We start from the raw sequence: 16,325 nt of genomic DNA, 5'->3' as shown, positions 1-16,325 counted from the left end.
TTGCTCTGTTTGTGACCATTTCTTGTCTACAACGCCTCATATAGTGGTGCTTGTGGGCATCATTATATTGACTGACTCAGCTTTTCTGTGGTTGTGTTTGACTTTTCACCTATGCTTTGCTCTGCTCTTGGTCATCCTGGAGACCCACAGGCTCTGCTGATGACCCCTCAGCTCTGCTTGGCGCTTTGTGTCTCCCATGCCATAGTCCTTGCCAAACTTGAAGCATGATAGCACAACAGAAGCTGATACAGCAGTGATTTGAGGAAATGCTTTTACTGAAATCAGTCATTGGGGGTGTCATTTGCTGTGTCAGTAGATGGCAAGTTGCAGCATGGTTTAATTCACTAACTCATGGGTGAGGGGAGACAAGGCTATCACCTGCCCTTTGATCTTCTGAGTTTCCGTCATTGCCATAAACCTGAACCATAGAAATTCACCCAGCTTGGCCTAACTTTTCTTGGAAGCCCAAACTTATCACCCAGCCACTGCAAAGGACATTCCATAGCTAGGGAGCATTCTGGAATAAAATGTAGAGATGTTTGTGGGAAAAGCAGAAAAATGGGCATTCAAGGCTAGTCCATTAGCTTGAATGAAGGTTAACATGAAAAATATACCTGGTTATGACAGCAGTAACTCTGCCAGTTCACAGGACAATACAAGGGAGATTTACTCTGAGTGATATTCATATTGTGTCCTATCCCTCTCAGGTTATTTAACTGCCTCCGGGGAGATTCACAATGGGGACTGCAGGGTTCAGCTGTTGCAACAATTCTGGGTGCAGAAAGAACAGGTCAGTACAGAAGAAGTTGGGCAATCTCTGTGAACTTTTATAGCAATGTCAGACTGAGCATGAAAGAGTGTAGATTTGAGAATCAGAACTGCATGCGAGGTACTGCAGAAAGTTCTTTGCTACTGAAATATGGCATTTAAATTCCATTAAAAAGTTGATTTCCTGTTGGGAACACTTCCTGATTTGCAGAAGAATCCACAATGCTTCCTTTCTTGTCCTCTCAGAGTGAAGAATTTAAAAAAAGAAAAAGAAAAAAAGAAAAACACCATAGCCAATCAAATATCTACAGGTTCTTTGTGAAAAAATTGTGCCTTTTGATAGGACACAATTTCCAAGGTCACTAATGGGAAGTACAGTGAGTTCCATTGAGCAGGAGCGCACATGGAAAGAACATGGCAACTGTCTTCTCAGTCCAGTAATTCAAGTATGTTGTCATGATAACTCTGTGCTTAAAAGGGAATATATGGGTTGGGCATGTGGCTTCCTAGCTGGGAACAAGGGGCATCATGGCCATGCAGAGTCTACAAACAAATCTGAGACTTGGGTAAAATACTATGATAATTTTAGGACTCTTAGGTTTAGGCCCTTTATTTCTGAACATGTGCATCGAGACATGTATGTTGCGTGTTTATCATTAACTCTGTATTTCTTGACTTTTGAGATCATGGTTTCTTAACCTTAACACTAGCTTTCTGTATGGAATTTGCTTGTTTATTTTAAAAATAAAGGAAACGAGTGGCATTTACCTTATTAATTTTAGAATGGTTCCATTCTTCAAAGGAATGCTGCATTAATGCTTTTTCTTTCTTGGAATAAAAACTGCAAATGCCATCTTTTTCCAATATAATCAAAGAAGTCTTCATAAATTATTTGGTAGAAAATATAAATTAACTTATAACTGTATGTCAGCTGACCTATAATTATGTTTATGGGTAAATTTCTATTTTACAATGTTTAACATATAATGAATTTCATAAAGACCTAAAACAAAGTGGAGATTTGATCCACTGTTCTCAAACTCAACATCTTCAGATTCAAAACTAGCAATTAAATCTATTATACACCTGTAAAAAAATGTTCAGTGCTCATAACTGTAAAACTGCTGAAATTATTTTCTTCAAACTTGGGTTGCTTCTTAGATCTCAGTGAGATCTACAAAACAATCCCAGTTTGATCAATTTGTGTCAGTCATTGAACTACATCTGGGTAAAATGTGCTATTAACATGTATATGGTTTTGCACATACAAAACTCAAAACCAGTTAAATGGATTTTTTGAAGCTTTCTTTAAAATAATTATGAATGTCTGATACTGACTATAGAAAATTTCACCCCAAAAGGAATTTTGATGAAGCTATATGTGTCTGAAAAGGGGGATTTAATGTGTTTCCTGTTGGGACTAGATCCAAACTCATCTAATGACTCCTGTTTCCACAGGTGTTAGACAGGGAAGTTGCTTGGAGCTACACTAGGGCAAAGTGAGGCAGGCAGGTGGCATAATGGGTACAGGCAGAATGTGGCAGGGAATAGAATGGAGTATACTCCCGATCATCCAAATGGTGTGTGGGACTCTTGCTGCTTTCATAAACTGAAATGAGTGCTGCCATGAGGAAGGGCTGCAGATTTGGGCATCTAGCTCTTGCTTTTTTGGCTCAAAGTTTACTTTCTTTGCCAGTTGTTTCTGAAGAAAGCCGTGGGATTGAAATATTGGTGTGTGATGGGGTGGACTAGACCCTGACTCCCCTGCTGGAGGCCTTGCAGCCCTGCCCAGAAAAGGGCAGCAGGGAGCAGCCAATCTAGGCCCAGCAGGCTCATATAAAAGGACCTGCAGGGCCAGAATGAGTTCAGCCTGCTGGCAGGGACCAGGGGAGCAAGAGGTGCTCCTGGTTGGCCGCAGAGGCTGAAAAGCCTGGACAGATCAGTTGCTGGCAGAGTCAGGGGAGCCTGAGAATAGCTCCTGGCTGGTTGCTGGGACTCAACTAAAATGGGTAATGGGGGAAATGCAGAGCAGCAATCAGTGAAGCGACGCAGCACGAGGCTGCTATACTTAAAGGGTCCCTGGATTGGGTCCTGGAGCAGTGGATGTGACCAGGTTCCCCATACCCCCACAAACCATTGGGGGAAGTAGCTATGGTCTAAGAAAGGGAATTAGAACTGTTGGAGCCCAGGAAAGGGGGTCACACTGGGACTGACTCAGTGGGGAGTTGTGGTCAGTGAACTGAGTCCAAGTGAGTCCAAGAGGGGTCACTCAGCAGAAAGGCTGATGCCACTGAGGACCCAAGTAGATGCAAGAAGTCCCCAGGGAAGAAGCCATCGGGGCACTGCTCAGTTGCAGAGTAGGAACCTTGCAACCTAGCCAGACCAACCAAGGGTTCCGTGATGGGCCCTGTTGGACAGGTTAAAGACCCAGTCCAAGGAGGGCTACAGAAAGATTCACCAGCTGAGGCGGTACTGCCATAGGCTCCTGTTGAACTAATTAAGGATCTGAGCCCAGGGAGGGCTGCAAGTTGAGCCCAGTTGAGAGAGTACCATGACGGGCCCTGTTGGATTGTTAAAGACTGAGTCCAGGGAGGTCTGCAGGACATTGGGGACATTTTGGACTGTGCGCCCCAGAAGGGCTTTGTTTATATGCACATGGACAGTTGATTCGGCTGGAGGGCTGAGTCACCGAAGAGCTGCCTGACAAATGCAGCGACTGACAGGGGGCACCATGAGCAGAGAAAAACTGCAGACATGCACTCAACCAGGGGGCGCTCACGTGAGGTGAGTGCACCCCATTACATGGTGTTACTCTAACGACTCTTCAGTTTGATTGGAAAACATCCTTTTTGCCAGCCATGAGTTAATACAGTGTTTGCTCTGTTGTGAACTGAAGAGAAGCTTCTCTACACTGAGTAACTTCTGTGTTTCTGAAAGTTTTTCTTCCCTTCTATACAGGAGGATGACAAGATTGTCAATTGGTAATACCCAAATTGTGTCCTCATTTACACTGTTGTCACCTGATTGGCTTTAGTGTTTGTAATACAGGGATTTAATGTTGTAAAGAAATGCATTTTTCAAATAGAATTAATTTTAAAAAAATCTTTACATTGTTAGGAACAAATTTTAAAAAGAAAGGAACCGCATCCCATGGACAAAAATGTGCATGCCTGTACGCTTATATATACATAGAAGTGCTGATTCCTGCAACTGATGGAATTTTCTACACTGATGCCTATTTTTTTTATTCTCTCACCAGTCTCTTCTTTTTAAAAAGGTGGGCATACATTGGGATGCATCAGTATCCTCTCTTGCATTATGTCTAAACACTGCATTCCAATATCTGAAGGTTATTTCATTCACTTCATTTGACTTGTAGTCTAGGAAATACTACTAGGAAAAATGCAATTCCTTTGGGCTTGTTGAATAAAAGTACAGAACAATAAAACCCGAGGTTTGGAGAATAGGAAATAAAAGGAATATAAGTGGCTTTAACTTGTAAAGACTTAGCCTCTAGATTTCACTAGTTCCTCCTATGGTTTCTGCAGTTTCTTATCTAAGAAGCAATGCCACCAGGACAAAAAGGCATCATTCTTTGTGGTTTTTAACAGAATACCCTCCTATCCGATTAGGATAACTGTACATTCTCTTTTTGTGGATGTCACTCCTTAGCAGACAGATTGACCATTAAAATGAACAGTAATGTATTAATATAATGGCCAAAGCAATGTAGTGTGCTTCTCTTCTAAAAAAAAACTTGTAATATAATGGGTGAAGCTCAGGAAAATATGCTGCATCAACTAATAGTAATATAATCCCAGATGGGTAGTCAAACAGCTGGAAGTGTCCACCAATATACTAAATGACGAATTTGGAGGATCAACTAGACACAGAAAAACTGTGTGTTTACCACAGCAGAAAATATACTTTTATAGTTATTTTTTACACCCAAACATTACTCTTTGAGAGCCATCATATTTTATGAAAACTTTTATTAACATTTCAGAATGACCTTACCCCTCGTTGTGTTTCTATCAGTCCCAAGAGCCATAACCTATTTAAAATATTTTTATCTTTATAAACACAATAAAGTAAGCTGTCTTGAACATAGATTTGTAGATCTCATTAGAGATACTTTTTAAAAAGGTACTCTGTCTCTTGGGAAGATAATGACAGGTTGTAATCTTGGCATGCAAAGTTTACAGAGAGGAACAGTTTGTTAAAATAGATTGTTTAATCTTTCAAGCATTGTTTCAGAGGGGTGTGCTTTTTAATTGCACTTGGACATAACGTAAGAGACAGAGGAAGCCAATGGTAGCTGAAAACTGTTACTGGTGGCAATATCAGATACATTGTATTTCAGGTTGTTGTTGTTGTTGTTGTTGTTTTTTAAAGCTAAATATATTTGATTTGAAGTGTTATCAAAGTCATGTAAGAAAAATGGCAATTTTTAACTGATTAAAGTGAACATTCGTCTGTTTCATAAATGAGGTATTTTCCCTAGGGTAGTCAACAGCTTTGGTGGCACCAGATGGGGGTAATTTTTCAGATGTACTCTTTCCAATGGGCCAGTGTCCTAAGGCTTTGCTTTAAATGGCCTTTTTATGCAGTAAGATAATGGGCAGTTTGTGCATTGCTAAATCAGCCCTATTTTGTTAGGAATGTTACAGTCAGGAGCACTTACAATTTGTCAGAGGAAATGCAGAACATCTCTACAGGAGTCTGTTTAAGAGGACATCATTTCTCGATAAGCTCTTGCTTAGGTCAACATGCAGCACTGCTCTTACACTATTCCCCTGTTGCTTCTGCCACACGGGAATGCTCTGATTTATTAGGATTACACAAGTCATGTCCTCCGCCTGACTGAATCCACAATGTGAAAATTTTCTTTCTTTTTCCTTTATCAAAACGAAATGTAGAAGGTTACTTTTAAGCCTTCATAAAGTATTTCTAAGAGGAGCTTTTCAATGAAAGAAAATACCCGTATACTATACAATGACTTTTGTATAGCTGTGTTTTATAAATACATCATACCAAACCATTCGAATCAAGACTGCAGCCATTGTGAAAAGTGCTGCTATTTAAGAGAATGTGCTATTTTTTTAAAAAAATATTATACTGCTGTACAATGCTCGTGATGTGTATGGATAAAGTGACAAGATTATGAATTCTGTAAATGTGATGCAAACATTTCCATTAACTGATAAAATTACTGGATTTTAACCAGTGTGTAAAAACAAAACACAGCCCATGGAACCGAAACCCCCACAACCCAACACCCAAAGTCAAAATGAGAAGCGATGCTGATTGCCATAAAATGTATGTCTTGTCAACTTTTTAATTACGTTTTAAATTGAATCCAGATTTCTCCTATGAAGCTGGCTTAATAAAAGGTGATTCTTTACTGAAATCTGTTTTAAAAGCTGTGTCCAATTCAGTGCTGTGTTCATTTCATGTGTGGTAAAGGTGCTAGCACTTTGTCATTTAAGCTGCCTTTCCTGAAGAAATTTTTGGTTTGTTTTAGCACTGCAGTATTTTAAACTGAGACAAATGCAGTCAAGGACTTTGTAATGAAAGCAAGAGATCTTTGAAAGGTTTTAGTAGTTTTGTGTATTGGAAGAGGATTATAGTGTAAATAGAGCTGCAGGAAACATTTTGAACAGGGAGAATTTATCCACATTTTTTACTCTGCTTAAGGATGTTATGTTGTAAATAAGTAGCACAACACAATGGAATTCAGCTCAATGAAACAAAGTATTCTGAGCGTAGCACCTTTAAAGATATAGGGCCTGATTTTCCAAAGTACTGAGCACCCACAATTCTCCGTGAAGTCAACTCATAAGGCTCCGCTGATGAGACCTAATGTGGAGCCATTTTGTAGGCAACAGGATAGATACAAATGTGAAGGTGATAGACAAAGAAAAGATGAAAAAAGAATTCAAGGAGACAAAAGAATAATAATAAACTAAGAGAAGAAAAGGCCACAAATGAGCATTTAGGCCAAGATAAATTCTGTACATTGGAATAAATTACACAAAATGGCAGCTCATCGTGAAAGTATAATCTACTATGAAAACTTTAAAATACTATTGGTAGTATTTAGATAAAGGTGCTTCAAAAATAAATTTAGGAGATTGGTATTAGAATGTGAAACCTTGTACTTTTAGGACAATGGTGTACATTTGATAAGTAATTGTTATCTAATGACTCTTAATTATGAAATGAGTATGGTAGTTTGTATTAGGTTTTCATGTATAGTGTACACGTAATACTATCACAATGAGCACCATTTTTTGCATTCCTTATGAGAAGCCTCAGAACAGATAGCAAGGACTGAATGAGCACACAAAAGTCAATGCTCAAAGTCATGAGCAGGGAGGGTTTAATTTTAATTGAATACACAGCCCAAAGTTTAAGCTTCTGTAAATGAATAAAACAAATAAATGAATATCCAATTTTTTTGCTCCCGTGTTTCCTAAGAAAATCTTCCAAATGTGAATTGATGCCCCACCATCCTTCCAAGTGTGCACATACCCCTGAAAAAATAAGACTAAACCTACCACAGTTAAACGCAATTGATTGTGAGCTCTGAACCTACAGTGGCAAATTAAATGACAAAATAGAATCATAGAACTGGAAAGGACCTCAAGAGGTCATCTAGTCCAGTCCCCTGCACTCCAGGCAGGACTCGGTTTTATTAAATAGTTCTGTTTCACCTCAAATCCCCTTTGGGGAAACACCTGGCAATTCTAGAACTGTGGCCAGAACTCTTGGAGAGTACCAGCAGGTTTTGCATTCTCTTTTGGAAAGGCCATGTGTGATAAGCAAGTCCTAAGGTTGCCTAGGCCATCTCTTTTTGGTGTCTAAGTGAAGGACTTCAGTTTCCCAGGCTGGCTGTCTTTTAGAGAAATTTCTTGTTGGGCAAATTTAAATCTGAAAAAATATGAATTTTAGTCAGTGAGGGCAAAATGTAACGTTACTCTTTTTCTCTTTTCCTTGTTACATCTTTTAGCATGAAGTTTAATTTGACTTTGTAAACTTTAGTTTCTTAGTATGCCTTTCACTATTAAATATATTCTCGGTAGTAAATCAAGGAACTTGGCTAGGTATGAAAAGTATTAAAAATAAACAAATAAATGGTAAACAAATGCTAGCTTTTAGTGGCTGGGATGACCTCTGTAGGTGTCTTCTCTTTGATTACAAACTTAAGTTGTAACGTTATTTCCAGTGAGCCCAGAACTATGCCGGTTAATGGCGTAAAGCATTCAGTCAATGATAAGAGGCTGTTTTCAGTCACTGATCTTAGCCAAAGTGTCCCATAATCTATTATCTCAACTCCAAATTGTTAGGTTATGGAGAGAAAAATGAGAAGAGGTAGTGGAATTACACAGTGCATTGAAGAACCAAAAGCCTCCACTGCCAAAAGAGGAGAGAAAACAGTGGAGCAGTTAGATTTGTTTTCAACAAAGAAGTTGACACAACTGGGCTAATTATAAAAGTATGTTGAAAGGATAATGGCAAGTGAGTAATGCCAAGATTATTCCAGTTTAAATCAAAAGAAATATCCATCTGCATTATTGGACATAGGAAAAATTGAATGGTACAAAATGTCCAAAGATTGTACTCCAGCATTAACAAATGCTATATTAATTCTGAAGTACAGGTAAGAGTGAATGATGTAAAAACATTGGGCCGAATTGCAGTGGTCATGGAAGGGCAGATAAAGCGGGAGATGGACAGTTGAAAAGTGTCAGACCACACCTTGCCTTAGGTTGAGCACATACCTAAGAGCAGAATTTGGCTGATAAGGATTTTGTTTTTTCTAACCTGCTGCATGTTATCCAAAATATTCTGCTAAGCTATCTCTGGTCTATTCTACCACTTAAGTAGATGTAAACGTGTGAAAAAGACACCTCCCTGGGCAACGTAAATTATATTGACCTAAGTGCTGTCCACACCGGCGCTATGTCTGCGGGACAGCATCTCCTGCCGACATAGCTTTTCACTGTTTGCGGCTGGATCTTGTTAGAGAATCCAGCTCTTTATATTTATCTGAATATGATATAGAGACCAAAACTGATTAGTAGGTAGACAGCACACCAACACACCGAAGGAGAGGTAGATACTATGAGTAAATAGTGCTTATCAGACATAAGCAGGGGTAACAGAAACACATAAATACAGAATTGGATTCTTCAAATATTGCTATTTTCTAAGGGATTCAAATTTCCATTTACATAAAAGTTCCTGTCCTTTCTGGGTGCAGAGAATAGCTGCAATGCTGCATTCATGCTGCAATGCTGTCTTATTTGCTCCGTAGCCAGATATGCTAAAACTAACATAGTAGCAAAAGGGACGTAAATTTTGAACAACTCCCCTCATCTAAATGATGTATTGAAATTCCATTTTGACCATTGATTGTAATGTTTGTACTTCTAAGTCAGTTTGTCCATGTCTAAAGCACTTCAGCGTTGTTCATTGAAATGACATACTTATTTTTAAAGTGTTTTTATTGCACTCTAGGCATATACAAAGCAAAAGGATACAAAATAGGAAAGTCAAAGCAAAAATCAAATTGTCATCTACCCATCATCTGCATTAATAACATTGCCACGGGAGCCTAGTGTGAAATTACCAAGATAGTAAATTGGGCATATGCTTTAAATCTTTAAACCTTTGTCTTACAGCATATAAAAATAAGAGAATTCGCTTCTTACGCGTACTATTGGTGTAGAGTGCTAGTGAAAACACTACAAGTGAGATTTACAATTAAAGAAAGGAAAGTGTGTACCGCAAGGGAGAAATATGCTGGTTGGAAGAGGGCCTGGCAAGTAAAGAGTATAACCCTTAAGGTAAGCAAGAGAGAAAATGTTCTGAAGTGTTGCAGGAGGCAAGCTAAAGTAAAATCAACACTCTTCTCCGAGCTGGACTAAGGCAATCTGGCAAGAGTGCACATGGACGTGCATGCACACACCCACGCACATCCTTGTCTCCCAAGCACAGGGCCCTCACCAGCACAAGTCTGTGCATAGTCTTGGGGTGGTGGCAGCAACCTGGACTCCCCTACTCATAGTTCTCCATTGGGATGGCAGGAAGTCTCCATGCCTACAGACCCTACAGCTGGGATGGCAGGGGCTGAGGCTTCCCTTCTCAGACCTCAGCCCACCCAAGTTGAAGTAGCAGTGCACTGAGACCCTGGCTAAACTAACTGCAGCAGAGTCAGCCAGAGCGCCTCTTCCTCTCTGGCTGCTTGAAGAGTACCAGCAGCTAGTCTTGTTCTCCCCAAGCTGCTTTAAAATACCATGGTGTTTGCTGGACCCCCAAACTCCTGACTACATGAAGATCATCAATAGCAGTCTATCCCCATTCCAGGTGTTTACTGGAACCCCTGTGTGGACCTTTTGTGGTGCAGACCCTGCTCCTTGTTCTAGGCTGTATGTAATGACATTACTGATGCTGATGGTTTTGAAATGAAACCGAGAAGCCAGCTGTCTCAACCCTGGAAGATGCCTCACACCCTGCCACTCCAGGGGGGCTCCCCAGGCTGCTTCAGAGGCATCGGGGACAGCCTGGAATGTCTCCTGGAGTCAGGGAGTTCCTCATTGCACAGCAGGGGTCTAGAAGTCCTGAGAGCCGTGGCTCCAACTGAGGATCACAGGGTTGCAGCAGGGATCCTGGAAACACAGAGTGCCTTGTCTTGAGCCCTGGTTTTCAGGGCTTTAATGCTCCCTGCTTGGGAGCTTAGACCCTGCTAGAGCCAGGGCTCAATGGGAGGGACCTGAAAGCCCCCACTTCTGAGACAGTCTGCAAAGCTGCAGACCAGGGGAGCCCAGGTTCCCCCAGCAACCTGTGAGGCAAGGCGGCAGGAAGCCAGGCAGGTCCAATGGAAACCTGCCTATTTTTCATGGAAGTTTGCTGAAAATGATGATGCTTCTGGGAAACATTTTGGTTTTGATGACTTGGAATTTTCTGACAAATGTTTCTTTGGAAAATTCTTGACCAGCTCTAGTTTTATCCCATATTGACAACTCTCTTTGAATTAACTGGTGAATGATCAGACTTTATCCATAATTAAGTTAGGTAGAGACAATACTTTTTGCCCTGTATAATTCCTTATGGACTACTTAGTACTCATATTTCAGATGTTCCCTTATCTGTATTCTTCATAAATATTCCTACAAAACTAATGATGAAGTGAGATTTTTATTTGAATGTTCCAGAGAGTTTCAGGGAAAAAATTCTGAAGAATTTGCCAGAGCTTTCCACATATTTCCATTCTACTGGCCAAGCTTTATTTAAAACATTTAGGATTTGAATCCTGAGAACCTGAGAGGTCATCTCCCTCCCTGTGTCAACTGTCTCACTATGGTCCTGTAGCCTTGAAAATTCATCTGTCCTGGCAAAGGGGAGTATCTATTTTATGGGCACTCAGCATTCAGTGACATTCACCTTACAGGAGCAGAATCCCCCACAAGGCTGGCAGAATGTAGAGGCTGCAGTACTGTAACACTCCCTACATTTGAACCCTAGTGGTGAAATCCTGGCTTCAGTGTAATCAACGGGAATTCTATTGACTGGATTTGGGGCAGGGTTTCACCCTGGTTGACTTGGAGGTAGGACATTCCCAGTGGAAGGCTCCCAAGGCTTCCTCTGTCTCATGGCATAGTGGTTTGTTAGCGTCAAGCAGTATGTAAGGGGATTTGGAGTGTGTCTATGGGGGAGAGGGGAATAGGAGTTTGGATAAAAAGTGTCCTGTGGAGAAAACACTAAGAACAGCAAGCTTGGGAAATAAGCTTAGGCTGTATTTTGTTGGTTGTTGTTAAAATCACTAAGAAAGCAAAACCAAAGGAAGGGGAGGACCCTAAGTTTGGGCCCTATTTTGTGTCATTAGGATCGGGGTGAGAATGCCACCTGCTTGTAGATATATTCTCTTTCAGCTGTACCTCTTTAAATTTGCATGTGTTACGTGGCCTTAAAATACAAACCCAAACTAGGAATTGAGCAGTTTTGGATAAGGCCCCACCTGTCTTCCTTCTCCTGCAGATTTGTGTAGATTTTTCTGAAATTCACTACCATCTTCATGTTGGTTTATTATATTGTGTACTCAGACAAGCACAATAAGAGGTATTAGACCTGGGGAATGGAAGGGAAGATAAAGATAGACTTCTCATTCTATAAGAAGTGTGAGTTAAAGCAATGATGAAGAAATGAAGATGGATTCAGAAAGATACCACTGTAGCTTACATCATGGAGGACAAGCAAGTGCCTTAGAGGTAAAAGAACTGACATAATTTCACAGCATGCACTAGTGAGCGATGAGAATCCAAGGGAAACAAGATGGCATGTGAGAAACAAGCTTTCATTGATCACCACACGCCATGATAGCACTGTCTAGGAAACCATTAACAAAGGTGAGAAAATAATACAATATTTGACAACTATTATTTTCTTTTAAGAAGTACACATTAAAAATACATCTAAAATACAACACACAAAGAAGCTACATAATGTTAAACTCCTTGTAGATGTGCATCTCCTGTGTGCTTTTGAAGAAAACTTGGAAATCCATAGGTTTTGAATTTCCAAGTTTAACTCATCATTTTTCTTGTTCTGTTTTTTTTTTTAAATCTATGCAGAACTTATCAAGTTGCTGAAGCCCAAAATAGAAGACAGAGCTTTATAAATATTTTGCATATTTTTGTTTAATTTGTTGAAAATAATACAAAATATGCTCACACTTGGCATCCAAAATGCAAATATTAGGAATCCCAGTCCCTTGATGCATTATGTTTTTCGTCTGTATGGTGTGGTGTGTTGCAGGAGATAATGCTATACTGAGCTAAAAAATTCACACTAACAACAGCTACTTCATTGTACCTTATGAAGGTAAACTCAGCCACAATGTATGAGTTTTCTGTGTGTATGCAGAAAAAAAGTAAAATTTTAATACAATTAACAATGTTTGGTTTGGAAATGTATTTTCTACACACACACACACACACACACACATATATTCAGTGGGGAGATCAAAGTGTGTATAGGGGCTTTTAGCTCTAAAACATAATCTTTCATGTTCCAGTACATGAGGGTTAAATGGAGAGCTTTTAAGTGGAGAAAATATGCAGTCCATGTGAAAGGTTTGATAGTACTGTATAGCCACCAAAAGCTTAAATGTGCCTGACTGACTGTTTTTACGGAAGACAGTAAATTAGTCTTTCCTTTACCTTTGACAGGTGAGCAGCAGTTCTTGCATGACCGGTGGCTATCATACATACATCTGCTACCACACAGGTGAGACTTTCAGCTTCAAAATGATGACTGGTAAGAAAAACAAGATGTCTTTCCTGGTTATAAATTTAACTCTTCTATGATTAGCTTGGGCCAATTAGGACACTCCTGGGGTTCAGACTATGTCTCAAGTACAAGCTGAAAGCCTGATTAGCTGAGGTCTCTTGATACTTGTTCTTGGTAGTAAATGCTGGCACATATAGTATTGATTTTCATTTAGATATCTTAATGTTTCCAGACAATCCTAGCAGATGTGGGCTGAACTCAGATCTACGAGAGAGCTGGGCTGCAATCTGCAAGCATTTTTCTTGCCTTTTTGTTTCATTTTTCCTAAACTTAACTGATTTGGAATCAGGAGATATAAATGAAAAATGCAGAGTTTGCCTATCAATCATAGCATGTACAAACATTGCTACTGCCCTTTTCTAACATCCTATTACCACCGGGTAGTTGGCTAGTCAAACAGGAATAAAAATTACACTGCAAACATCATAAGTTAGGCTTGATTTGTTGAGCAAGAAGCCTGACAATTCTGTAAGAGTTATATACCTCAGCCTCGCTGAAAATCAGCCTTGTTATGGCTCTGGTACGTCTATAAAGATTGTTCATTTCATATAAAACAGCTACCTGCACTGAAAGGCCTGAAAGGAAGAATGATGCTGGTTATAAATATAGAGGAAAATCTATTTGTCTGCCCCTTCGTGCTGTTAGCAAGTCACACGATGCAGCCCTTATGCTGTTCCTAGGCAGCAGGGGGAGTTTTCCATGGCCACCTTTTGCTTTCATCTTCTGGCCTGGACTGAAGCACATCATCTCTCTTTGTCATATGAGATAAAGCAATGAAGTGTGACCAGTGCCACTGCATTGCACTCTGCCCACCAGGAGCACGTTAATGATAATGAAAAACTATACTGCACCACATTTAAACTAAATGTGAGCGTAAGGCTGTCTGTCGGCAGACTGGTATAACAGTTAATGTCATAAAAGATAAATAGAAATTATTAGAATTGGTTTGGAAGGGATTTTTTTATAGAGCAGGGTTGTATTCCTTTAAAGATACATTATCAGACTGTTAAATCTAATTTCAGGCTACTGGGCAATTAAAATGATTAACACTCTTTACTCATATAGTTCGATTCATTAAAGTTTTAAACACCCTTTACACACTATTTATGTTGAAAAGAGAGAAATAACATGTGAGAATGTCTTGGATCATTAATCATTCAAATTTGCTATATAACCACTTTTGAAAAATCTTAAAACCATAGTGTGTATTTACAAACCTCCAAAGGCATGCTTGAAAGAAATAACAAAATCAAATTCAACCCCCACTGCATCTGACAGACCTTTTGTAGCTCCCAGACCCTTTTCTGTGTTTGCAAAGAAAACCACCCAGAAAATTCCCCCAAAAGATTGTTTAGGAAGCTATTCCTCCCAGGGGCTTGTCTACTTCTTAGCTGTCTTCATCTGGGGGCTTATTCCTTTCTTGGTACTCAGTGATTTAGGCATGGAGCTCCCATTAAAGATAATAGGAGCTCCAAGTATAAATCCTTGTGCACTGAAATGAAAATATATTCTGGGTATGGCACTTAGTTTTCAAGTGTGTCACATGGAATTTAGTATTATCTACTGACAAACCAGTTTATTAGATGGATATAAGAGGAGATCTTCAGGCTAGTAAATGCTGCCATTAGTTAGAGGTAAAACACCCACTAGCCTTCTGTGATGGCATTTGCAACAACCTCCAAAACACAGTGGGAACATAATCATGAAAGTCAGTATACAGTATGTGACAAGACAATTAAAACCGTGTATTAATGCTGGTCTTTTGAAAATATTCACTTAAAAAAATCCTACTTTTCACAAAGGGGTTAAAACATTTAATTCAGGTCTTCATTACCTAGTGAAAAGATCTGGATCAATATTTTTAAAGAAACAAATACTACAAATCAGTGTGCTACCCTCTCCTAAGGCTAGCTGAAAACACTCTGAAATGTAGTTGCATGTAATGAGGTGCCTGATGGTTTGACACACCTATCCTTGTCAGTGGTCGACCATGTGGCCATAACTCATTGGGCTGTGAACCCGCTGAGATTCCACATGTCAAGCAGATAAATATTTGGATGTGTGTGGTTTAAAGCACATGTAAATCCTATAGAAAACAATCCTTGTGGTTCAATAGGTGGCGTTCTTCCCTCTGAGCATTACTGAATGATCTGGTTCTATGTCTCCTTGTTAGGTATGCTGCTGGTGGCATCCTCTTTCAGATGAGGTGTAAAACAGAGGTCCTGAACAAATGTGGTCATTACATATTTCATGGCACACTTTGTAAGAGTTAAGGTAATTACATTCTGCATGCCTAAATTCCTCCTGCAGTTCTGGCTGGTGAAGGTTTGCTTCACCTCTTGTTCTAAAGAGCCATGTGATTTTGCTCTATGTTGTCAAACATGCAGAGGTAGCTATATTTCACTGGTTGGTGGTGTGATCCTAGTAGAAGCTTTGTAGTTGTAAAGTGTTTTAGGACTCTTCACTTTGAAAATGTTATTTGCAGTAAATGTAAGATCATTATTAAGTGGGCATTCTGTTTATAAAGCACGTGTCCAGTCATGTGTCCTGTCCTCCTTCCAGGCAGGCCGGAATATGAAAGGTCAGCTAGCATTAGGGCATCCAAACAGCAATACTGAAGGGAGGTAATATTTCACGCATCCTATTTGCCATTTTCCCTCTTTATTCCATTACTCTTATCCTCAGTGTAAGGCATAAGAACTGGCTCACTGTTCAGAAACAAGCCATGATATTTTTACAGTTCCGTGTATGGTATCTGATGGAGTTCTAACCCTAGACAATAAAGGAAACTGTCAGCCTCTATCAATGAGGATGTTTCTAATGCAGCTCCATCACTCACTTCGAGAGCAACATAAGCAAAGCCTTTCCCCCAAGAGACTGCCAGCTGTATCATCTCTGCGATACTCTAAGCTTCTGCTGACTTAGGGAATGGAAATCCCAAAGGTAGTCTTGAATTTAGTGGCAATATATAGTGCTTCAAGCCAGTCCACCACGTAAGACGTGCAGAAATGTTATTTAGTTAGTTGGGCAGAGTACGGGGGGACTGATAATCAGGACATATTCAGACATCTGAGTAGCAAATCACATACACCCCTCCCAGAAACACTTTCTTTGAACCTTAGCACTCCTTTTTCCACCCATAGATTCCCTTAACTTTAGTGTCTTAGGAATGGTGAGCCATGACCTTCACATAGAATCATAGA

At 39.8% G+C, this 16,325-nt stretch overlaps 1 long non-coding RNA gene across 1 annotated transcript in view; it reads left to right on the top strand.

Moving 5' to 3' along the window:
- The first annotated feature begins 523 nt into the window (after positions 1 to 523).
- The window catches only part of LOC122462604, a 38,077-nt gene continuing 22,275 nt past the window's right edge, over positions 524 to 16,325 (top strand). The window contains exons 1-2 of the long non-coding RNA XR_006285283.1: positions 524 to 790; positions 13,002 to 13,059. This is a non-coding gene — a long non-coding RNA (uncharacterized LOC122462604). The remainder of the gene's footprint in view (positions 791 to 13,001; positions 13,060 to 16,325) is intronic.

Source organism: Chelonia mydas, chromosome 12, assembly GCF_015237465.2.
Source record: "Chelonia mydas isolate rCheMyd1 chromosome 12, rCheMyd1.pri.v2, whole genome shotgun sequence".
NCBI lineage: Eukaryota > Metazoa > Chordata > Testudines > Cheloniidae > Chelonia > Chelonia mydas.
This window is presented reverse-complemented; position numbering and strand designations above follow the sequence as displayed.